General features: G+C 46.2%; 1 long non-coding RNA gene across 2 annotated transcripts; it reads right to left on the minus strand.

The window, feature by feature from the left end:
• Positions 1 to 8,496: 8,496 nt before the first annotated feature.
• Positions 8,497 to 22,221, minus strand: LOC141580706 (uncharacterized). 2 transcript variants are annotated; one of them, XR_012512998.1, is made up of 3 exons: positions 22,148 to 22,221; positions 10,516 to 10,682; positions 8,497 to 8,963 (listed from the first exon to the last, which is right to left on the minus strand). It is a non-coding gene; the product is annotated as an uncharacterized LOC141580706 (long non-coding RNA). The 2 variants fall into 2 exon arrangements; XR_012512997.1 differs by having other exon boundaries at positions 10,516 to 11,301.
• Positions 22,222 to 25,864: the final 3,643 nt, after the last annotated feature.

Raw genomic sequence — 25,864 nt, forward strand, 5'->3', positions numbered from 1 at the left:
AAATACATCAACAGAAAAGGGACCCATGCATTATTTGCATATAATAGATGTGAGATTTGCATCACTGAAATTGGGCTTGAATTGGCTAAGCAAGCTTCAATGAAAACTTAAGACTTCTGGGATATACAGAATACAGAAAGTGGTACGTTGTCCAGCTCACAACGTCTGCAGAGTGTGAGTGGTGCTCACCCACTCCACTCTAGACCATGGCTGATTGATTCTAGGGAGAGGAGCCTGAGCCAAGCTCAGCCAATCACATTCTCACTCTCAGGAGTATGAAAACCTGAGTGGAGACTGAAGCACAGTCATCCTAGGGAGGAAACCCAGACCTAAGGCCCCCTAGCCTCTACACTTGATGTTCTCAGCCTCTCCTCCAAGGTCCTCTCATTTCTGCTATGATCCTTCGCTCTTGCTCCTTAACATCTAGGCCTCTAGATTCAAGAGCCTCAAGACTGTTGTGGCCATGCCCTTGCTGCTGGCCATGCTTGTTGGACATGTCCTCACATCTTGTCTGTGATGCAGCTCAGCCAACATGCTCAGAATCCAGGCCTCTAAACTCATTGTCTCAGGATACTCAGGCCCTACTTTCACCCTTTTTTGTAGGCCACAAAACTCAAGTTATGGAAACAAAATGAAGATGAAGATCTATGGGGTATCTGCCTTTTTGAAGTCCAACAAATTTGAGCGTAGAAACCTTTGGTCTGGTGGGCTCAAAAATAAGTCAAAAGACTTTAGGATTATTATCTAGACCCAAGATGCATGCACTCAGTTGACCAATTCAATAATGATTATTATTTCAAGTTAATCCTTGGTGTTATAATGGGAAGTAAACAAAATGCAGAAATTGAGTCAGTCTCAAGGAGTTTAAAGTAAACAACGATTGACTTATTTATTGATGGAGTAATTCTTTAATTTATTTAATGGTCATCTATTCATTCAACAAAAGTTTATAGAAAATAAGCTGATGGCACAGCATGTTTTGGGTGAGTTCAGGGATGAGCAGTCAATCCTAATGACTCATGTCAAAATATGCTGATAAACATGAGAAAAGGCTTGGCATGAGCCTAAAAAAGTACTTACATTTAATACAGGCATTGCACTAGTCAGGGTTCTCTACAGGGACAGAACTAAAAGGATAGATGCATATGTGAAGGGGAGTTTGTTTGAACTGAGTCACAGGATCAGAAGGTGAAGTCCCACAGTGACCATCTGCAAGCTGAGGAGCAAGGAAGCCAGCCCTCAAAAGTTGGGAAGCCGACAGTGCAGCCTTCACTGCGTGGCCGAAGTTCCCAGAAGCTCCTGGCAAATCACTGATATAAGTGCAAGAATCTAAAGGCTGAGGAACTCGGAGTCTGATGTTCAAGAGCAGAAAGCATCCAGCACGGGAGAAAGATGGAGGCCGAAAGACTCAGCAAGTCAGTTTCTTCTACCTTCTTCTGACTGCTTTATTCTAGCCACGCGGGTAGCTGATTAGATGGTGCCCACCCAGATTCAGGGTGGGTCTGCCTCTCCCAGTCCACTGATTCAAATGTTAATCTCCTTTGGCAACACCCTCATGGGTACCCCACCCCGCTGCCACCATAGGGAACAATATTTTGCATCCTTTAATCCAATCAAGTTGACACCCAATATTAAGCATCACAGCCATGTATGAAGGCAAGAGACTAGAAGTTTCTTGCCATCAGGCAGGGAGATGACAATGATCTAGACTATGGAAATGGCAGTGAGTATGAACGGAAGATTAGTTTTGAAAGATATTTAAGAAGTAGGTGATTGAAAGGTATGGAGATAGAGGGGGAGGTGAGGGAGAGTCAAAGGTGAGGTCATGTTGCTGACTTGTAGGGCTTGTTAGATGCAGATAGAGATAGAGAAGTAGTTTATGTGGGAAGATCATTCTGTTTTCTGATATGGGTTTCTTAGATGTGAATGAAAATGTTGAGTGAGTCTGAGTTTTGGAGAGACATATAGGTTGAACGTCTAATCGGAGAATCATTTTCTTCCTTTTTGTTTTTGTTCTCCAGCTTTATTGACTTATCAGAGAATAATTTTCTTAAGAGATGGTAATGGAATCCATGCAATGAAATAAATCAACAGAAAAAAAAATGATCCAGAAGAGAGGTGACTATCCTAAGAACCACTGTGATATTATGAAATATATATGGGTCTTCATCCTGTCTCCTGTTATACACCTCCTAAAACCCTTGGAATGTCTAAAGGCATACTTTCCATGTGCAAATGTTTGACTGATGTCTTCATGATGGAGCCAATCACCAGAAATATCAAAGCATAATTAGAGTGTTGGGACTTTCAGCCACAAACCACATGACCTTTGGGGAGGAGAGAAGGGCTGAAGGTTGAGTCCATCACCAATGGCCAGTGATGCCTATGCAATGAAGCGTCCATAAAAATCCCAAAGGACTGGGTCTGGAGAACTTCTGGATTTCTGAGCACATGGAGGTTCCTGGAGGGTAGTGCCTGGGGAGGGCGTGGAAGCATCTCATCCCTTCCCACATGCCTTGCTCTACACATCTTTTCATCTGTATGCTTTAAAATATCTTTTGTAATAAACTGCTAACCATAAGTGTGTTCCTGATTTCTGTTAGTCATCCTAGCAAATTAAACTGAGAGAGGGATCATGGGAACTCCAATTTATAGCCAATCTGTCAGAAGCACAGGTGAAATAACCTGGGGCTTGTAATCAGCATCAGAAGTCAGCGGCGATCTTGTGGGACTGAGCCCTCACCCTGTGGGGTCTGATGCTACCTCTAGGAAGAGGGTGTTAGAATCGAATTGGAGGACACACAGCTGGTGTCCACTGCTGCAGGACTGGTTATTTGCCTGGTATGCGGGAAAAATCCCCTACACAACCTGGTTTCACAAGTACTCTGCATTGTGAAAGTAGAGAAGAAACTACATTTTCCCCCCTCAATATTATTACATTCAAAATATAAAAGAAAGCATGAGCAGAAGGATAAGGGAGATAACTGAAAGGGTGTCAAAGGGGCAGAAGAAAAATTAATGGAGGATGGTGTTAAGAGAGCCAAATAGAGTCTTTGGATTTAAAGCAAAGAATCATCATTGAATGATAGTGAAATGTGAAGGAAGGTATCTGCCAAGTTCTCAATTAATGACTTCTATTTTCTCTGAGCTGCAGGAGAGAAAGCTTTCTGAGAATGCATTTCAGAGACTGGAGGGCAGGGTTTCTGGGCAGCTTTCCAGCAGGATGCAGGGCATGGGACGAGATAATCTATGTAATGAACTTTGAATAATGTCTGGTGGGGATTACGCTTTCAATAGATGCAGTGAGGTGAGCTATTATAATGGCTCCAAATTGTTCAGCTTTGTGGTTTTTCTCTAACAGTGATTAACACCCGGGATGTAAGCACAAAACAGTTGGCAGATGGTATGGTTTGGCTGTGTCCCCACCCAAATCTCAACTTGAATTACATCTCCCAGAATTCCCACATGTTGTCGGAGGGACCCAGGGGGAAGTAATTGACTCGTGGGGGCTGGTCTTTCCCGTGCTATTCCTGTGATAGTGAATAAGTCTCAGGAGATCTGATGGGTGTGCCAGGGATTTCTGCTTTTGCTTCTTCCTCATTTTCTCTTGCCACTGTCATAGAAGTGCCTTTTGCCTCCTGCCTTGATTCTGAGGCCTCCCCGACCAGGGGAACCATAGGTACAATTAAACCTCTTTTTCTTCCCGTTCTCCGGTGTGTCTTCATCAGCAGCATGAAGATGGATTGATACAGCAGTTGTATTAATTCTGAGGTGATTTTGTCAAGAAATAAGATAGGAGAGTAAGAGGATAGTGGAAATTGGGAAGCATGATAGATACATTGTTCTCTGGAATCTTAACTTAAAAAACTTAAAAAAACCAACAAACAAAAGACAAGGGAGGCTGCTAGGTAACGAGAAAGGAGATGGTTCCTAAGCCAGAAAGTGTCGATGATGCTAAACATTTGGTGCAGAGGGAGTGACTGACTGAAAGGGACTGAGGGAAGGTTGAGGAAGAGAAAGGGATGTTGACATCTGGACTCATGAATATGGCAGTCATTGGCGATGACAGTGCTCTGGGAGGCACTAGAAGCAAGCTGATAAAGTGGAATGGAGGTGAGGGCACTGGAAATGAGCTGATCGAGGGACGGAGAACTCAAGGTGTAGGACTTGAATGTCACATTCGCTGGTAATTAGGAATGGGTAACATGACAGCCTGGTATAGTAGTCGGGTTCTCCAGAGAAACACAAGCAAACTAGAAGATATATGTACACATTTAGGAAGAGTTATGGGAACTGGCTCATGTGACTGTGGAGGCTGAGAAGTCCCTTGATCTGCTGTCTGCATGCTGAAGAGCCAGGAAAGCCGATGGTGCAATTTAGTCTGAGCCCAGAGGGCCAGGAGACGGGAGCACTGATGTCTGAGGGTGGGAGAGCGTGGGAGTCCCAGCTTAAACAGTAAGCAAATGCCCTTCCTCCTCATTTCTGTCCCGTTTGGGCCCTCAACAGAGAGGCTGGCTGGTGCCTGCCCATGCTGGTGAAGTGGCTCTGCTTACTCAGCCCACCAATTCAAATACTAATCTCCTCCAAACACAGCCTCACAGACACCCCCAGATATAACATGTTACCAGCTACCTGGGCATCTCTTAGTCCAGTCAAGTTGACAACTAAAATTAAATGACTACATCTGGTTTCCCCAGAAAGCATGCCTGGAAACAGACACGGGAGTGAAAGCGCTGTCCTGGAGCATGGAGCAGGAGCAAGGCGGGAGCTTGAAGCAGGGAAAGAAGAAGAGCTGTGCAAAGTCTGTCATTGTGTCAGTCACTGCTGCGGGCAACTGTGTGCTTGATCCCAGGGACAGCGAAGGAGCCGCGTGACAGGGGTCTCAGGGACTTCTCTATGGAAGAGAAAGAGGGACATGTTTACCCACCAGCTCCCATCCCTTATTGGTCAAAGAGCCCTGCATTGGGCGTATTCCCCCTAAACTCTGGGTTGTGCACCTGTGGGCACTAAGCAGGTTCACAGGGAAATTCTGGGGTGGAAGACCAGAGGCACACAGCATGGAGTTGAAGGTAGCTGTCTCCAGGTCGTACCTGTGTGGAGTTGCCAGTTCCCACAGAGGATGGCTGGAATGAGTGGGAGGTACAGCTGAGGGCATTTGATGGGGTGCCCCAGAGACATTCTGCGCAGTCCACCCAGGGACAGTCACACCCACTCACGCCATCTGTTGAGTCCAATCTGCCACAGCATCAGTCTCAAGGCGGTGGCTTGCTATAAGCTCTGTAAACGTTTAACTTAAAAGTATCAGTGAAACAAGCTCCTGTCTCCACTAATGCAGCAGGCTGTGTGGCCATAATCTGTGTCACGGACTTCTCCTCCAGCGCTAGGCTGGCCTGGATAGCTTCCGGGTTTGGGACCTTTGACCTCTTGAAGCGGAATATCTAAGGCCTTGGTTGTCTTGCCCTTTTCAGGGGCTGCAGTTGCCTGTCCACCATCCTCACTGGATGTGGAGGCCACAAGGGGTACCCCAGGAAATCAGTGCACTCCATATAAGACTCCTCCTTGAGTCCATTAGTAAGTGGAAACTCTAGCTCCTCAGAGCCATCGGGATCCAGGCCCTTCACCAGTTCCCTCTTGCCTGTGGATTCAGTGGCATTTTTGGCCCAAAAGTTACCCAGTGAGAACCATGACTTCAAGCTGAGTAGACGCCCTGTTGTGCTCACTTAGTGGAACCTTCTCTCTTGACCACCACCTTCACCCCCTCTGCCACCCCTGAGCCAGGACCTTTGATCAGCCCAAGCCTAAGGTTGCTAAAGTGCATATTCCCCAGGGGTCACGGGGGGTGGCCCGAGGGCTGGGCTTACTTCCACCTTGCTTAACCTCACGTGGTCTTCCAGTCGGCTCCTCCCAGGCTCCTGCCCAGCCTGCCCGGCTCCTTGGCTCCTCTGGGAGTCTGTGCAAGGGCACATCTCAGGTGGCTTCTGCATAAAGATTGGTCAACCCTCAGGGCAGTTGTAGCTCTGTCCATGGGGAGGAATTTCCTTCACTTTTGTCCTCCAGGGACCCCTGAGTGGCAGGCCTGGGCAGTCTACCTTTGCTAGTTGGTGCTGATGCACAGGGCTGCCCTATGTGGCCCAGGCCCAGTTCTGTCCCCCTGGCAGCTGGTTGGAGAGAAGCCCTGGAGTCTGCCGATGTGAGCTGAGGGCGAGGTATCAGTGCAGCAGGCAGGGGTGCAGGAGCCTGCACCATCTGTGCACATCATTTTCTCTTCACCTGGGTCTGCACGGGCTGGATCTTGAGCATCTCAGTTCCTGTGTGCAAAGGATTGCTGCCATAACCACCCAAACTTACGGCACGGGGAAAAGGGGCATCTGACTTCATGCAGCTCCTGCCCGGGAGCTCCTGTGGACCAGGGCCCAGTGTTGTGTCTGGAGCTGCTCTTCAAATGTGAGTAGTTCCCTGCCACAAAAGGGCAGCCCTGTCCAGATCCCTAGGGGCCCATGTGGCAGCTCTGCTACTGGGGCTTTCTGGAGACTGGAGCAGAGGCATGCTTCAGCGGATGCCATGTGGCCTAGGGGCAAACTGCACACAGCCATAGCCTGCAGTGAGTCTTTTCTGGCTCTGAGCCCCACTCAGAGTTGACAGCCGACTAGGTTATGTGATAAATAGATCAGATCAGTACTTCCAGGTGTGGTTTATGTGGCATTGCAAATCCACGAGGCCTGGCAAAAGCCAGATGCCGTCTTAGTGGTAGGAGGTACAAGATGCAACAACGTGTCTTTCACCCCAGAGGAAACATCCCAGCATCACCCAGACCACCAGACCTATGAACTTTGCAGTGGGCAAAACCACTTTGGGATCTGCCTCCACCTTCTGGGCTACATGTGCTGGAAGAGTACATCACGCTTCCAAGTCAGAGAGGACCTTGCACTGGGTGCCTCTGAAAGGTCAATCGAATTGTGATTTCCAGCATTAGGGTTCTCAAGGGTCAATCCATTTATTTCCATCCGAAGAATGGGGCTACTAATGTCTGCCCTATAATCCTCCCAGTGTTATTATGTGGGTCAAAAGAGGAAATACACAGGAAGCACTTTGTCAACTGTAAAGCATTGCACAAATATCAAATGATTGATATTATTATCCTGTTCTAGAGGTCTCATTGCTTCTTTTTCTGGCCCGATTGGAGGCTTGAAAAAGGAGGAAGGCATAAGCTGTAGTTGCCACAGAGCTCAGGGCCAGAAAATTCCAGAAAATGAAGCAAACAGGGCAAACAGGAGCATGCTTCCATCCAGGTGAGCCTGTCCTCAGCCTTCCTCTACATTTTGGCTGGTGACCTGGGATGGACGATGGAAGGGTGAAATGGAGCATTTCCAAGCCCTAATTATTTGATTGGTAGTTCTCTTAGGTGGAGCTACACTTCCTCAAGCTGTAACCAAACTCGCCTTGAATGGGAAGATGGCCAAGCACTTCCTGAGCTCCACGTACTGCATGAGGGACCTGCTCACTCCACGAACCAGGCAGCCAGGTCCAGGCCCTTGGAGCAGATCTCTGAGGAAGAGGCAAGGCGTCGTCCAGACACTCTCAGCAGCAGCGCACTATTTTGGGCTGGGAGCGTGGTCTGGGATGGATCGGATTTTCCTGAGGTTTCATTTTCCCTTGAGTAGAAGGTGTGCCCCAGACAAGCAATGTGACTTGGACGCCGATGACCAAGTGCATGGGTTTCTGAGCATCACAACAGGTTAATGACAATGACACAGGAAGAGGCACCAGAAGCAAACCTTGGAGGGTTTGGCTTCAGGAGTGAGTTCTGTCTGGCCTCCCCTGCTGTGGTGCAGGGCTGCACCAGAGTTGAGGATGGTCAGGGGGCCACACTGCTTCCCTGTGCGCCTGGCTTTCTGCAGCAAAAGTATGCGGGAAATCCAAGCCTTTCTCTTGGGGGTGATTGAAGGAAATCACTAGAACTACAGCAGTATCCCTGGACACCGAACAAGCGTGACTTATGGGATGCAATCTAAAGCAACTTTTATTGTCAGTGTGTGGATTTTTATTTTTTCTTGGTCCTGGATAAAAATTCTGCAGTCTCAGGACAAGAGTTATTTATTAAAAAGAAAACTTAGAAATTAGAAAAAAATGTCGAAGCCCAATACTAGGATAATGTGAGATTGTGAAAGCACACAGGGACATTCACGCAAAAACCTGAAGAGTGAGGGAGGACTGGGAGCAAAAGTGGAAACATTCTTCTTTCCAGGGCTGAGCCTCTGGTTTTGTGCAGCTAACATTAGGCCTAGCCTGAATAAAAAAGGTAAGTCCTCATGGGCATTTATGTGTCTGCAACTCTAGTGTGGTATATCTATGTATTTTCCCCCAAATTAATTTGCAGACTTTTGGAGAGAATAATAATGAAATGAAAATAACAAGGAAAAATACACTTGTAAAAGATTAGGAACAAATTTGATGGCCTATTACTGCCTTTTAAAATTAATGACAATTCTAAAGCTGGTATAAAATGGAGTTTATTTAAATAAACCCAATCACATTGTAATATCTTAAGAAGAAACAGTTTTCTCTGTATCATACTGCAATGTTAGTTTGCATGAAAAAGCTCCATGGTACAATGGCAAACAGGGCTAAGGATGTTTGCTGATGTCTCAATGGAAATATTGTGTATTGTGTTGTGGATAAAACATACACAATAAAAGCAGAATTTCACGTCTGTAAACTATCCCCATGTTCTTCTAAATTTCATGGGTTTTCAACTGAACAAGAAATCCACAGGAACCCTATCACTTGTAAACCTGGAGCTCGCTTCTGTCTTCATCCTGTCTGGCTGTTGCTTCATCTCAGAGAATGATGTGGCTTTAAGGCAGACGGCTCTGTCCAGATGGGCTGGCTGAGATGCCCGAGGCCCTGTTTATTTGCCTTTGACCATGGAAAGTTATATCCCCTTTCTAAACCTAGATCTTCACCTGTGAAATGAGAATAAAAAATTAGTACCTATTTCAAAGAGCACCTGTAAGAAAGAAATGAGCTAATATACATGATGTGCTTATTCACATTGAGCCTAAAACTAAGGAGAGTTGATAAATGACACCTATTTCTATTTTTCTTCTTATGAGAAACTTTCATCGGAGGCTGAGTGAGTTGACTCAAATGATATTACAGAGCACCTGCTTTGTGCAAGACGTGGGGGGTTGGACCATCACAAGGACTTCAAAGGAACAGAGAAATGGTAGAGGAGCAGCCACATCACGTTAGAAGTGTGAGAAGCGCAGCACACACATACAACACACGCACCCGCAGCCTGTAAACACCCACACCCTCTCGCACGTGAACACCAGAGCGCAGCTCTCAGCTCATGCACATTCCCTGTGCTCCTGCATCTCCCAACCTCCCTTGCCGTCAGGTCAGATGTTCCGCCCAGGGGCCTATGGGTGTCTGTGAGAAGGGTCACCTCTACGCTGAGCAGGTGGGAGCCCGTGAGCTTCCTTTGTCTCTGCTGCTCGGACCTGGGAGGTCATGGACCTGGGTCACGTAGAGCAAGGTGAAGGAAGCTGCCAGGCCCACATCAAATATTGTGTGAGAAATAAACTTTTGTGCATTGCAACTGTGATACAGGGGTTGGTTGTAAGAGCTAGTCGAGTGTCAGTTATTCTGGGATGTTCATCTATTACCTAAAAGGTCTCAGCTCTTGAATGAGGGAACAATATCCAAACGCTGCCAGAGCAGACAGCTCAGACAGGGTTTCAATAAATGATGGACCCATTAAGAAGTACCGCTGGAAAGACCATCCTGACAGTGAGCTCTTACTGCATCTGCCCAGCTTGTGTTTGGAGAAACCATCTTTTGCTTCCTACAGTGGCTTATGCCATGCTGGAGACCCTCAGAAACTGGATTCTTCCCTCATCGCTTTCTGGCCCTCCTGATGATCGATCCTCATGCCCCCACAATCTAGATGTCCAGAACATCGAACGTAGCTTCTTGGCAGGAGGTAGTGAGGGACGTGCAAAAGATTCCGATAAGTCCCAGCCACAGGCAGAGGCTGTGACAAGGCAGCTGGGGACGGGCAGGGCTGTTGCTGAATTGTCTGCACAAGCCCATTGGAAAATAGCAACTCATGGGATTTAGGCTGTGAACCAGATCAAAGGGGGTCAAAGGCTCCTAATGGCAATTGAGAACAAGGAAGAGCCAAGAGGCTGGTGGTTATAACGTGGGCAAAGTGCGGGTCCACTCAGAACAGTAGCCGGCAGGTCACCATGTCCGCTATGTGCTAAGTTTCTTACCTACATGATCTGTTTTGATCATCCTGATAACATTATGGAGTAAGACTGATTATATGTTAATGATGAAAAAACACTGAGGTTCAAAGATGGCAAGCAATTTGCCCAAGAATTACAGAATTATTAAATCTTGGAGCCAAAATTCAAGATGAAATTCCTCAGACTCTCTTCACTTTAGCCTCCCAAGAAGGAAAAGACATGAAACAAAATGGATGGCTTAAAAAGTCGGCGTGGCCATTACTTGTGTGACTTGGCAGGACATGGCATTGGGACTTCTGGAGCAGGCCGAGAGGAAGCCGGAAATAGGTGTGGCAGAAGCAGCAGGATCCAGGCCAGGGTCACTTTCCAAGGGGAAGTCTATTCCGGTCATCTGGGCAATGGCAGCAGTTTCCAGTACGTGCAGGTGGACTAGGAGGCAATGACATTCTTGTTCCGCCTGATCTGGTTAGCACCTTGCTGGATGTGTGGGGCAGAGTCTCACCTCCTCAGAAGGGATCTGGGCAGCACTGTACAGGACATCAGTCCTTCCACCTGGACCTCGGGGTAGGGGTCCAGGCCCTGAGGGTGGGCTGGATGCAAGTCAAAACACAGAGATGGACATGTTGCATTCTGACCAGGGAGACGGCCAAGCTCAGCAGACTCTGACAGTGCAGAGACTGTGAGGGCATCAGGCTCGCCTCGGACTGCAGGATCCCCATGAGCAGCAGCAGGGACTGCTCGCCAGATGGCAGGGCTAAGCCTGCAGATTCCGGGGCTGCCGAGTGCCCACAGCCTCAGTGTTGTGGAGAAAGCAGCACCTGACGCCGGGTCCGAGGAGACAACCTGCCACTCTCCGAGTTACATGCTGGATTTCACTCCACTTGGGGGTCCGATTCTGGATGGAATTTAGGGCCATCAGAGGCAAGGACTGAGGGTCACTAAGGCTGGGAGGTTGGTTGCCAGGTCAGTGATGTGGTTGTTGATGCGAATGAAGGTGAAGATGATGAACCACGTACCTGATATCCAGCAGTTTATAGACAGCAGATCCCTAAAAGGGTTGGGCAGGAGGTGAGGCAGCTGTCCCTCTAGATACCTACCAGCTGTGACCAGAGTCCCCAGGACATGTCGATCTCTTGGGAACCACAAGCTGATGACTCTTGGGCTCTGACAGGTTTTGCATGGCTTGCACTGGATTAAAAGGTGAATTTGAATGTCCTGGGTGGGGCCTGTGTTTTCCAGGCCCACCAGTCCCATCTGATACTCAGACAGCTTTACTCAGGCGTGCCAGCTGCCTGGGCTGTGGGCATCTGGGGACCGTTGTGGGAGCACCCCCAGCCTGGCTTAGTTGCTCCACGCAGAGGTGGTGGTCCAGCTTCAGACTCAGCCGCAGGACTCACAGTGCAGTGAGTATGGCCCTTCCCCTTCCCTGACTCCCCTCTGCAAACTGTTTTCCCAGGAGAGGACCCAGAAATGCCCCCGGCATCCACACCACCATCCTGCTTAATCTGGAAAGGGAGAGCAGAGAGGAAGACAGGAGAGTGTGGAGAAACAGTGGCGAGACAAAGATTGGAAGGGTCAGGGAAGACCTGGGAGTCCAGTGTAATTCGGATACGTCTGGGAGCTCCCGCACATGTATTTTCCAGGTCCTGCGATTTTAATCACAAATTTCTGCAGGAACCAAGAGTGAGGTGGGCTGGTAGCACAGGCCTAAGAGTGATGGTTCACACACCATTCAAGGAGCTGGCAGAGGGGCGCCTCAGAGAGGGCGAGCTTCAGGATGAGGGAAATACACCGGAGCAGAACTGAGTGAGTTAGAACCGGGGAGGCTGTTCCTCCTCCTGCCCAGCCTGCCGGGTCCCAGCTGCCGGCACATGAGTACTGAGACCCAGGCGTGTGGCCAATCCACAGGAGGTGGGCTGTGAGTGTGAAACGCATGGCAGACACACACGAGCTCAACGGCCTGGCCCGAGGAGAGGAAAACAACCGATCCTGTTAATAAGGTGTGTGTAGGTTACATGCTGAACTGATAATATTTTGGACGTATTAGGTTAAATAAATTATATTAAACAATTTTACTGGTTTCTTTTTACTTTTTTTTTTTAGTGTGGTTCCTAGAACATTTTAAACGACACGTGTGCTTTGTATTACACTCTATTGGACAATACTAGGCTCCTCTTAAAGCTCCAGGAGCAAAATATATGAACACAGAAGAAAACATACATGTGCGCATGCACACACACACACACACACACACACACACACACACACACACGTAGAGTTCCCGGTAACTCCAGCAGCGGGAAGAGAAGACTGCTCTAGAGAAATGTCTTGAAACCATGAATTAAAAACCAATGCAGACCACCCCCAGCCCTTGGGGAGCTCCTGCTAGTGCTCAGGCCCCACTACCCCAGCGCGCTTGGCTCCTCTGTTCCTGCCCCCGCCTCTAGCCCAGTTCAGGCTGCTTCCAACTTTCTAAAGCCACCACAGACTCAAGGTGTCAGATGTGCTGGGGGAAAACAAGCACTCACATTTTGGGAATAAGAAATCTTTTTCTCAGACTCTGGGGTTAACGGTATGAGGATTTCTGCATTCCAGCTGCCACGCTGGGTCTCTGGCAGGACAGCTGTTCTCTGCGCTAATGGAAAACATAATGCAGTAGTCATTTCAATGTGTAAAAAGTTTAGCAGAATTGTTGGCGCTATCACCATAAATCAGAAACGACTTTCTTTAGGGACTCGATTGCCACTTGATCTAGCATGTCCTGGCACTTTGCCTATCATAGAATGAAGCCATGATTGCTTCCTACACAAAATGTTATCATGAAAACATCTCACCAGAAGTCCATAGAACGCTGACCAGCCTGCAAGTTTTGATAATCTACGGCTGGCCTTGGTATTGAGAATAAATTTGACAATGGGACCCATTGTTAAATTGAACAATATATTCCTTGGAACAGCTTCCAAATGAAAATGGGGCTCACACAGCTTTTTGCATATCATTTCTTCCAGAAAAAGAAGTGGACTCTTTTCAAATGAGAAAATTCAGCAAAATATTCATACTGTGAAATCTGAGAAATTATCCTAAGCAATCTCCACGCTGACATGTTCTGTTACTGTATGACCCGGGAAATGTGAATCGGCTGAGGCAAGGGCAGGGTGACAGCCGCATGATGGAAATGTCGAAAGTTCCCTTAGCTTAGTTCCTTACACGTAAAGGAGGAACGCTGTAGTTGGGAAGGACACGGGGAAGGTCTAGATGACTCTCTCCAATGCCGCGGTAGCTTTTCTCTGCATGTGCGCCGTCGGGAAAGAGGCCGGGAGGGGAAGAGGGAGGCTGTAGGATTTGTAGGTAGAAATTCTGCCTTTCACAAAGCCAGGAAGGCAGTAACCCCAGCTGACACTTGTCATGGGCTGTGAACCATGAACAGGCCAAGAACTGGAGTGACCGTCCCTGGTACTCAGCAGAGAACAAGGACACTTCCGGGAAACTCCTGATGTCTTCCAAACTGACCAAGAACCGAGGGCAGAGATGCTCCGTGCAGGCCTTCTCAGAACGGCAGGCTCCCCGGCTCCTCGGCTCCTGAATCAGCACAGAGAATTCTGTAAGTCTAACCCCATCTCTTCTTCCCTGCCCTTCCCTTGTGTCGGAACAACTCAGACCGGGATCTCAACTACTGATTCTGGACAAACATTGCACTCCCTCTGTAATGACCAGCACACAGAGAAAAAGCACCAGGAGAATGAGGAGATAACACAGTTCAAAAGGAGGAAGCACTCTTAGGAATCAGGGAAAATATTTTCCTATAAAATATAGTTTCTGCAAGAGATGGGAACATTTTGAGAACACTTCTGATTTGTGTTTCCAATAAACTTCAAATGAACATTTCTTCTATGAAATTTGAGTGGAGAACCATAAAGAAAAAACAAACAGGGTCAGGAAGGCTGTAAGGAGATTTAAAAAGTGTTCATTTCAGAAATGGAAACGGGAAGGGGAGAGCAAAATGGACCTTTCAGTAAAAAGATTTTATAAGAGAGAAGTCAAATTTGACATCACGGAAGTCAGAGGAAGAGGATAAGAGAACATTAATGAGAGGAAATATAGGAAAGACATGGACTGAGATGATTTAATTTATAAATATTAGGCATTTCAGAAAAAGAACCACTGAAAGTGGAGTTCTTATTAAAGAACTATTTGGCAGAAATTTTCCGGAGCTAAACACATACTCGAGTTTTCAAAAATGTAGACAAAATTAATGAAGGGTTTTTATTGCCCAGACTTACCCTGATAATGTGTTTGAATTTTAAGAATAAAAAACAAATTCAGTGAGGTTCAGGCAATAAAACTTGGTTCCTGCTTCTTTGTAACACGAAGACAGTGATCAACAGTTGTGGAACTGTGATTAGGAAAAGCATGGAGTGACCCACATGGGATTTCCAGATAAAATGCATGATGCTCAGGCAATCTTGGGGGCGTTCTTATGCCAGAAGAGTTATTTCATGTTTAGCTGAAATTTAAATGGAATTGTCCCGTTTTGGCTCCTGTAGCTGCCATGTGGACATTGAGATCCCAGCGCAGAAGAGCTGTGTTCTCTTGTGTACATGAGCTCAGAAGTGGAGACCCCACCTGACAGTCTGGACAGACAACATCCACGAAAAAAACGCAAAGAAGAAACATCTTAACGAGTCATTTTTTTAAGCCAGTTGAGTCAGGAATCAAAATATCAAATTTAAAAATGGAGAATTCATGACATAAAATACTAATAAAAAAAAACTTCCCCCAAAACAAACATAAACTATGGAACAAAATTAATGTAATTGTCAATATGACATTAGAACACAACGAGAATGCCAGAAACAACTTCCAAAAGAGGACAATGGTTAAAAATGTTAATTAAGTAATAGTGATCTAGTCTAAATTACCTACTATGTCACTACAAACTGGGAATTGAATGGCCAGAAGAAAGAAGTAAAAGTGGAGTATATTACTCATATCACACAAAGAAAGATAAATTTATATTGCCCCCTTTTTTTTTTCTGAAGCAGGGTCTTGCTCTGTTGCCCAAGCTAAAGAGCAGTGGTGCAATCACAGCTTCTTGTAGCCTTGAACCCCTGGACTCAAGTGATCCTCCTGTCTCAGCCTCCCAAAGTGCTGGGATTGCAGGTATGAGCCACTATGCTGGGCCTATTTTGATAATGAAGATTAGAGAAAATAGATTCCAATGCATACTTATTAAATGCCATTACTAATAGAATGAAAATAGTAGATATAACTTCTAAATCACAAGGGAAAAGTCAGGTTAAAAAAATAACCTTAATATAAAAGGCCTGTTAAGAGAACCATAAAACAAAATAGCAGAAATAAAACTAAGCATATAAATCATGTTAATAAAATAATCAGCCTGAACTCTTATTTTGAATCACAGACTAACATTTGGTTAAGAGTAAAATTTAAATACTGTGTTAGTGTACCCAGTTAACCCAAAAATATTAAAAAGAAAGCAATGGGCAATGATATAGTGGATGAATCCAAACGAAAAGAGACAGCAGTATGAATATGAACAGGAGACAAGGTGGAACTCAAGGCTAAAACAGTTAAAAGAAAAAACACACAATGAAAGTATGACAATTTTGCACACTTCTATGGTGACAAAAAAAGCATCAAATGTAATTAGCAAAAGTTCTGGCAATAAAAAAGAAAATGAGGAAAGCACCAAAATTTATGTTGCGACAAATCACCTGGACAACAGCCAATCAGTGAGTAGGGGATTCAAATCACGCCACATACTTGTATTGCACAAATGGAGAATGTAATTTTCCAAATATACTTAGAATATTGATTACAAATTGATTATAAAAAACACATTTTCCAACTAGCCATTAAAATTTGCACTAGTGCCCAGTTTTTGGTTGTGTTATAAAACACCCAGTGCTGTTGGGGAATCCTTACAATGACGGCTATTGTTACCATAAAATATTGACCAAGAGCCTGCCATGCACGTGTGCCCCTGCAGTGTGCCACAGACAGGCAGCCCAGGGGAGGCCACTGTTGTGCATTCAAGAGAAAAGAAAAGAAGCCAGGCTTTGGTCAGTTGTGAATACACCATCTCCTGACTCCCAAGCACTGGCTCATCATCCAGCTGGCCATTGTTGAGCCTTAGCCAATGGTGAAACCAAACTCTAGTGTCTCTGGAGTAATTTCCATTTCCAACAGAAAGTGGGTGACTTTCACTGACTGTCTCCATTTGGATTTGAGGCATACGTGCCTCATGGTGGAATGAGAATGACTCTCCCTGGAAGGGTCGTGTTTTAGAAGGAGTGATCTTCATTGTGAAGTCTAAACTGTTCTGGAAATAATAAGCTTTGAAACCAAGGTAGGTAGTTTTCATTTTAAGCAACATTTCAGGCCCACAGGGTTATTAATTGTTTACAAGGTGATTCTTCACTGTACAGATTAACTCAAGGGATCTTAAATATTGAACGTGCTGGTGTGTTGCAAATTAGGTTTTTACATGATTTCTCTAGAATGTATTTATGTGTACCTCTGAGGAAAAATCATTGACTCTCTTACCAGGGGTGTCAACAGGGTGTAAAATGAGACCACGTGTCTCTCCCTGGCAGGAGCGGCGTGCTTAAAGACAAAGCCACTTGCGAGGTTAGTAGATTGTTTTTAACAAGTAGATAATGGAGAAAAAGCATGAAAATGTTTCCTTCAATATGTGACATGGCTTCATTCTAATCTGACTCGGCGGTGACTTTGTGTTTTGAAGGAGCTGACCTCCTTGTCCATTTTCATCCAGTTTCGCGAGAATCTGACCAGGAATGATGTTGAAAAGCTCCTCAGCCATAAGGTCCCTGAGGTTGTCAGAGCCCCGCTTGCCCTGTCCTAGATCAACCTGCCTGTCAGAGAATGGAGTCCAGTTCACGTACACCCCGCCTGAGAAGTTTATACCTTGTTCCATACATACACAATCTTATCTTGAGCTCCTTTTAATTTGAACACTGACATCAGTTATTTACAGCTGCATGATTTCATTCCACATGGTGGTATTATTTTTTTCTCCAAATATGGACTCACTGGATGGTCATAAATAAAGTGACCTGGGCGTAGGAAATGGAGTATCCTTCCCCTTGGGGTCATTCCAGGGGAGGCAGGGAAGGAAGCAGAGCCTCTCTATTTCAGGAAAGCTGATGGACGCTTCGGCTCCGAGGCTGGCCTGGAGGGCCCGTAGCTCAGAAGCAGCTGCCCTCAATCTCACAACTTTAATGAAGGAGGGCTGCCAGATTTACATTGTTTAAACACTTAACTAAATTAGCTATGAAAAGAAGGATGGGAGGAGCCCTTGTTAGTGGGGGAATTCAGGACTTCTGTCTTCACACACTTCATACCCACACACACACACAAAATGATTTTCCCAAGAGGCTGCCAGGTAACGGGCAAGACATTATGTGCCTCTTTATAGCAAAAGTAAAAGCAACAAGATTAAAAGCAACAAAAATGCCTGCTTTGAAGAGCTGTGTCTGGTGGGGACTGGTCAGCTGATTCTGAGCTGGCTCTGGATCAGCAGGATGAGCACTGGCCTAGAATGGTGGATCTGAAATTTAAGGATGGGAACCCAGGGCCTCCAGTGCTGGGAATGGAAATGCTGGCATGGAGGTGGGAGATTGCAGGCCCGGCCTTCTGAGGCTTTTTCAAATTATTCCTGGCCTACTAGATTTTTAGTTTAGCTCTAGCTGATTAGAGCACAGTTGTCTAAGAAAGTTAAACCTGGGCTGTTTGTCAAGCTGGGGTGGTCTCTAGTGGATGATCACAGAACTCTGTCATTGAACTATCTTCTTCAACATTTTAATCAATGGGTTGAATGACATGCAAGACATATTTACCTAACATTCCAGTAACTAACATGAAAGCACATATGAAATAGAAAACAAAATCATACGTGGAAATAAACGTGAAAAAATGGTAAATTGAGCTGAGATCAACAAGGTGAAGCTTGCAGGAGTAAATAGAAGATTCTAAAATCAGATTCTAGAAATTCATTTTATAAGCACAGTGCAGGAGAACCCCAGCTGGGCGGACGAGACACTTCAGAAAACCCTCTGTGGCTCTGGCTGAGGAATAATCAGTGACTCTCTTACCAGGGCTGCCAACAGGGGATAAAATGAGCAGAACACACGTCTCTCCTTGACGGGAGTGGTGTGCTTTAAGACAAAGTCACCAGCAAGGTTAGTAGATTGTTTTTAATAAGTAGATAATGGAGAAAAAGCATGAAACTGTTTCCTTCAATACATGGCATGGGCTCCATTCTAATCTGACTCAGTGGCGACTCTGTAATTTTAATTTTAAGGAACTAAGCCCATGGCGAGCCACGAAGAGCCAGAACTTGCTCCGTTAAAAAGCTCCAGTGGATCTGGATTACCTCGGAGGAGAGAGATGCCCCAGGCCATTGCTACAGCACTACTAGCGCCATGGCTTTCTGAAGTACCAGGTGGGCACTGCTGAGTCCTCTTTAAGAAGCAAGATTGATTCTTTCCCCTAAATGATGACATGAAGCATCTTTAATGAATGGGACTCCTCAAAATGACCTGAGGGAAGCTGAGAGGTATCTCAGTCAGGTGGACAAAAGTTTCAGTCCTCCAGCCTAGAAACTCCCAAGGCTGAGGGGTGTGGCTGAGAGGAAGAGGTGTTCTGGGCCCCGCCTGACTTTCTGGGGTCCTCCAGGCCTGTACTGGGCTCCTTGGGGAGCTACCATCTGAGCAGATGTGCAGAGATGAAGGCTCGTGCCCTGGAGGACCGCTCTCATTCAGTGCTCGCATCACTGGACTGAGGGGGCTGCATCAGCGCTGTTCCCTTCCCCATTCTGTGGAAAGCCAAAGGGATTGGTGTCTACCTCTCTCGGGGGAGGGGGGGCACAGATAGAGGAGCCTTTGATAAAGCTGCATAGTTCACAGAAACGGTCACAGACCCCCCCAGTCTCTATTGTCTTCCTTAAACCGGTAGCAGAAGATTTTCCAGATATCCTCTGCTCTACACAGGGCTTTGTGACAAACCTCTACTTGGATTCCATTTCTTCCCCTCAGTGTAGGGTGTTTATAAAGGTGTGCTGTTTCATCTCTGTGAGTCCCCTCACTCTGTGGCTGAGAGGTGGGGCCCCACCAGTTTCCCACTCTGCAGAGAGGGGCCTGGACACAGTAGAACTCAGAACGGCCACTTGCCTGGGCAATGTGGGGCTGGACATCAAACCCAGGTTCTGAGGTCCAGTGCATCATGTTTAGATACCATCCTCTAGGTGGCAGGATTACTCATGTCTCTTTTGGTGAATTTTCTTCATGTTTTGTGTATTTTCCAGTTTTCGACATAAAGACACTTTACACTAATAATAAAAAAGTTTAAAAACAGTGCTATACAACATGAATTGAGGCTACTTCAGAGAGTAGACCGGCTTCACCTGTTGTGCACGGGGTCCCCACCTGGGAACTGGGAGCTTTCTGTTGATGGCAGCCAGAACACTGAGATGCTGTGGTTTTGGCTGGCTTGATTTCAGACTGAGATATTGCAGTGTCTTCTCTAATCCTGCCCCTTTAATCCAAATACCACCTGTCTACTGGTCTCCTCCCTAAAATAAGCCAGCCCCAAACACTCAACAGTGTCTCCGACAACCGGATGAGGAGTTGGCTCCCTTTTCAGCCTCCTTTCACACTGGGAAGCTGCACTTTCTGTGCCTCCCTTGTCTCTGAGATCCAGGTGATTTGTTGAAGAGAAGTAGTTTGAAGAACCTGAGTAGCCAGGATCAGCCAACCAAGGGTCTCAGTTTTAAAGAGCTCAAGGGCCATGTAGTCTGCAAGCCATGTGGGCTTGGGAGACCCATCAGGGGCAGGCCCAGAGGCACAGCTATGCAGTTCAATGGATCAAAGAATTGCAGTTATTATTTTTGGGAGGTGTGACCTTGTCTTTTGTTGTACTGCTATAATAAAATGTCTTTGACTGGGTAATTTATAAAGAACAAAAGTTTATTTTTTATAGTTCTAGAGACTGGGAAGTCCAAGAGCAAGTTGCTGGCATTGGTGTCTGCCTAGGGCTGCTCTCTACTTCCAAAATGGTGCCCTATTGCTGCATCTTCATGTGGAGGAAGGCGGAAAGGCAAGGCACTGCTCTCTTCAATCTCAAGCCCTTTAGTTAGGGTAAGCGGTGTTAAAAGAAAAAAACTCATACTAATTAAATTTAACAGAGTTTATTAGAGCAATGAAAAACAAAACAAAGCAAAATGAAACAAGAAAGATTTGAAAATTAGGCAGCCCCCAAAAGTGAAACAGGCTCACAAGACTCCAGGCAGCAACATGATCAGACAACATTCCTAGATGGAACATGGAAGTGAGGTACAGAGACAACTTAATTGGTTGCAGCTTAATTGGTTAATTAATTATGGCCCAACAGTTTACATCATTTGAATCAGCCAGCCTTCTGTGATTAACTGAAGCTCAGCTGCCAGAAACTGACTGAAGCTCAGCCATTCACAAGAGTATATTTCTAAGTTAATTAGTTTTATTTAGCATGAATGATTTCATATTGACTTGGTCTGTTGGGCCCAGTACAGAAGCTTAGTTCAAAGCAATGGCCTCCTACAAATTTTATTTTATTTATTTATTTTTTTGAGACGGAGTTTCGCTCTTGTTACCCAGGCTGGAGTGCAATGGCACGATCTCGGCTCACCACAACCTCCGCCTCCTGGGTTCAGGCAATTCTCCTGCCTCAGCCTTCTGAGTAGCTGGGATTACAGGCATGTGCCACCATGCCCAGCTAATTTTTTTGTATTTTTAGTAGAGACGGGGTTTCACCATGTTGACCAGGGTGGTCTCGATCTCTTGACCTCGTGATCCACCCGCCTCGGCCTCCCAAAGTGCTGGGATTACAAGCTTGAGCCACCGCGCCCGGCCCAAATTTTATTTAATAGTGCTAATCTCATTAATGAGGGTAGAGCCCTCATGACTCAATCACCTCCCAAAGGCCACATCTCTTAATGCTACTGCACTGGGGATTAAATTTCAAAGATGAATTTTGGAGCGATACAAACATTCAAACCATAGCAGGCCCTTTGTGAACTCTGTGCTCTCCTGGTGTCTCAGTCCGTTCAGGCTGCTATAAAAGAGTATCAGCCTGGGTGGCTTATAAACAACAGGATGTATTTCTCACAGTTCTGGGGGCTGGGAAATCTCAGATTAATGCACCAGCAATTTTCTGTCTGGTAAGAACCTTCTTCTGGGTTCATAGACAGCACCATCTCCTGTGGCCTCACATGGGAGGAAAAGCATGTGAGAGCTCTCTGGGATCTCTCAGGGCACTAATCTCATCATGGGGTGCCACTGTCAAGACCTCATCTAAACCCGATTACTTCCCATAGATCCCATCTGCAAATACCATCACACGGGGGTTAGGTTTCTTTTTTTTTTTTTTTTTTTTTGAGACGGAGTTTCACTCTTGTTACCCAGGCTGGAGTGCAATGGCGCGATCTCGGCTCACCGCAACCTCCGCCTCCTGGGTTCAGGCAATTCTCCTGCCTCAGCCTCCTGAGTAGCTGGGATTACAGGCACGCGCCACCATGCCCAGCTAATTTTTTGTATTTTTGGTAGAGACGGGGTTTCACCATGTTGACCAGGATGGTCTCGATCTCTCGACCTCGTGATCCACCCGCCTCGGCCTCCCAAAGTGCTGGGATTACAGGCTTGAGCCACCGCGCCCGGCGGGGGTTAGGTTTCAATATATGGATGCTTGTGGGTGGGAGGCTGGTGGGCAACCAGTCCATGGCACTGTCCTCTAGCCCCTGAGCCAGCACCCTCTGCCCTGGGTGTTTCTTCTCTAAGGTCCGAATCTCCTGGCGCACTTTACCACCATGAGCCTGCCCTGTGTTTCCCGAGGATCCGCTACTTCCTTGGGTTTCACTGCACCTACCTGTCATTCTCCTCTTTTGGCCGTTCCAGAACTCAGAGGTGCATTATTACCATAGGGCTATTGTTACATCTTCCTGGCTGGCCTCTCCTCTTTCCTAGCTCCTCCCGCTTCTCCCTCTGCTGGAACAGTAACTTTACTGGGTGTGAATTTAATCACCGCAGCCCCACTTAGCATACTTGGCTGACTCCCAGCTACCCAAGGCTGCAGGCCAGGGTCTGACCCTCGCCTTTGCCTGCCTTTCCTGCCTTGACCTCATCTCTCTCTCTGTGCTCACCCTCCCACCCCTCATTGCTTCCCCAGCGGTGGTGCCTTCAAGCTGCTTGCTTGATGCTCCAGGTCTTCCTTCTCCTTCCTCTCCACCTGGCAAACCTCTCGTATCTCTTTCAAGGTGAGGATGAGACGCTCTGCCTCAAAAGGCCACAGTGCTTTTGCCTCCTTGAAAATTAATTCCTTTGTCTTGGGATTCTAAGGGTTTCTTGGCTATTTCTCTATAGAAACAAATCCTGGATTTGAGTTCCAATTCTGTCCCATGTCTGCTGGTGACTCTGGGCACGTCATATCAGGCCCTGGGCAATTTGGCCTGTCAGAATCTCAGTGTCTTCATGCAGAAAGTCGTAACAGTAATGCTTTCCTCCTTGCTGTGGATGGAATTGTGTTCCCCCAATTCCTATGTGAAGTTCTTACCCCAGTGTGACAGTATTTGGAGATGGGGCCTTTGGGAGAGTGATTAGGTTTAGGTGAAGACTTGAGGGTGGGTCCTCATGATGGGTTAGTGTCCTTACATGAAGAGACACCAGAGAGCTTGCTCGATCTCTCTGGCATGTGAATACATAGCACATAGGTAGCTGTCCACAAGCTGAGGAGAGGGATCTTACCAGAACCAACCCTGCTGGAACCTTGATTTTAGACTTTCAGCCTCCAGAATCATGAGAAAACAAATCACCCTTGTTGAAGCCACCCAGTCTGTGGTATTTTGTTATGGCAGCCTGAGATGCTAAGACACCTGGCAAACATCATGAGGTTTAAATATGATTCCATAGGCCGGGCGTGGTGGCTCCAGCCGGTAATCCCAGCACTTTGGGAGACCGAGATGGGTGGATCATGAGGTCAAGAGATCAAGAGCATCCTGGCCAACATGTTGAAACTCAGTCTCTACTAAAAATACAAAAATTAGCCAGGTGTGGTGGCAGCACCTGCATTCTGAAGCAGACACATTCAAACTGTAGTCATTTCTGCAGCTGGGGTTGGTTTGGGGAGAGGGGGTAGGATCTGTCCCAGCTACTTGGGAGGCTGAGGCATGAGAATTGCTTGAACCTGGGAGGCAGAGGTTGCAGTGAGCCAGGACTGTACCACTGCACTCCAGCAACAGAGTGAGACTCTGTCAAAAAAAAAAAAAAAAAAAGTAAATAAATATGATTCCCTAACTGTATTCTGTGGGACAACCCTGGCAATCCATAGCCCACACACCAATGGAACTGGCACATACTGGGGTTCTCAAGTTATCACTGTTGTTGTTCTGATTATTATTTTAGGCAATTGCTCGCATCTATTTTCTCTCCTATCTTGCTAGCTCTTTGAAGATAGGACCTAGTCTTATCCACTTTTCAGTAACCCAGAACTAGTCTAGAGTTTGATCCATAATCGTTGCCTAGTGAATATCTGCTACATGAATAGATAAGCTTATATATATATATATACTTTTTATTTTATTTATTTATTTATTTGAGACAGAGTCTTGCTCTGTCACCAGGTGCCAGGCTGGAGTGCAGTGGCATGATCTCGGCTCACTGCAACCCCCGCCTCCTGGGTTCAAGCAATTCTCCTGCCTCAGCTTCCTGAGTAGCTGGGACTACAGGTGCATGCCACCATGCCCAGCTGATTTTTGTATATTTTAGTAGAGACAGGGTTTCACCATGTTGGCCAGGATGGTCTCAATCTCTTGACCTCATGATCCTCCCGCCTCTGCCTCCCAAAGTGCTGGGATTACAGGCGTGAGCCACTGTGCCCAGCCTAAGCTTATATTTTAATATAAAATGCTGTTCATTACAGAAAGACCATCAATGTAATGAAGTAGCTTAGAGGTAATAAAAATAATGAGCAATTATTAATTATATCCTTTGAGCCACTTTTTATGTAGTACTGAATTCTCATAGGAAGTCTTAGACGAAGACACTGCTAACACCACTTTCAGAGAGAAACACTGAAGCTCAGAGCTAAACTAACTTGCCTCAAAGCCTATGTCCTGGGCTTGACCCTCAGGTCAAGTCTTGACCCACCAAAGCCTGCCCTCTTCTCCCCAGCTTCCTGGGCACTGGGGCAGATCCACAGTGTCAGATGTGTTGGTGGAAATGGCCCCCATTGCAAGCCACTTTCTGACCTGAGGGTAGCACCCTGCTAGTCCTCATGTGGAGCGCTGGAGAAGCAGGGTTCCTTAACCCAGATTTGTATCAATAGCCTCACATCTGGTATGCACATCCAGGCCAAGTGTGGCTGAATGGGGAGCATCTGTTCTGGAGACGGCCACCCTCATGGACTCCTCTGCTTCCTGTCCCTTTGGGCACTGATTTATGTCACATGGCAGGGAAGGGTCTGAGCTTGAGCCTTGACAGTCGTCATCATCATCATCATCCTCATTCCAGTGCAGTGAAGAACATTCTGAAGGTAGAGATGAAGGTCTTTCTGAGTAAAGCTCCTTGCATGATTCAGGTGCCTTACTCTTGAAGGCACCAATCATTTTGACTTAAATATATGCACTCTAACTTATTTATGGTGATCTCTCCTGGAAATACATGGAAAAATGAAAAATAGGCTAATTGGGAAGATTTCTTAAATACCAGTTTGTACGGTTGAGTTAACTTGAATGATTAAATACAGAATTGTTTTAAATTAAACATTGTAGGCTTCTGTTTTCCTCATTAATACCGATTGGTTCATTGATTTCTGCTTGCTCTGAAGCCGCAGAGTTCAACACAACTGCCTGTGTATTTGCTGCATCTACTAAACTGCCATGATCTTACTGAATGGATTTCTTAATATCCTTTTTGTATACGTCATTTTTGTTAAGTTCTATGAACCAGAACTGAAAAAAATTAAAATTTCATCTATTTACGAAATATTTTTTTGATGTTTTGGTAACAGAACAATTTTGCACTTAGAGCTCCCACTTTAGATGTTATTCTTTCTATTTTTATACAAAGCTTTTTATCCATGCCACCTGCCTTTAGGGGACACACAACCTATAGATACATTTGCTAAGGTGGTAGGCGTGCAACTACTCAATGCTGCTGGTGCAGGCAATGCACAAAGGAATAAGCATGTCCCAGAAAAACTTAATTTACACATCAAGCAGTAAACACGTGGGATCTCAGGCCAGAGTTTGCCAACCCCTGTTCCACAGAGTCAAACATCTCAGTTCAAGCCCTGTCTCTATCACTAACCGGTTTTGTGGGTGGGCACCAATGTGAGCCCCAGTTTCCGCATCTGTAAAATGGGCATTACAGCCCCCTAGTCACCTCGGAAGGAGCTCACTTTCTAATACTAGCACATTGGCAGCACCTGCATTCTGAAGCAGACACATTCAAACTGTAGTCATTTCTGCAGCTGGGGCTGGTCTGGAGAGAGGGGTGGGGATCTGAGCCTGAGTCCCAGAGGCGTGTGCGCCAGCGAAG

The sequence above is a fragment of the Saimiri boliviensis genome, chromosome 12 (assembly GCF_048565385.1).
Source record: "Saimiri boliviensis isolate mSaiBol1 chromosome 12, mSaiBol1.pri, whole genome shotgun sequence".
Taxonomy (NCBI): domain Eukaryota; kingdom Metazoa; phylum Chordata; class Mammalia; order Primates; family Cebidae; genus Saimiri; species Saimiri boliviensis.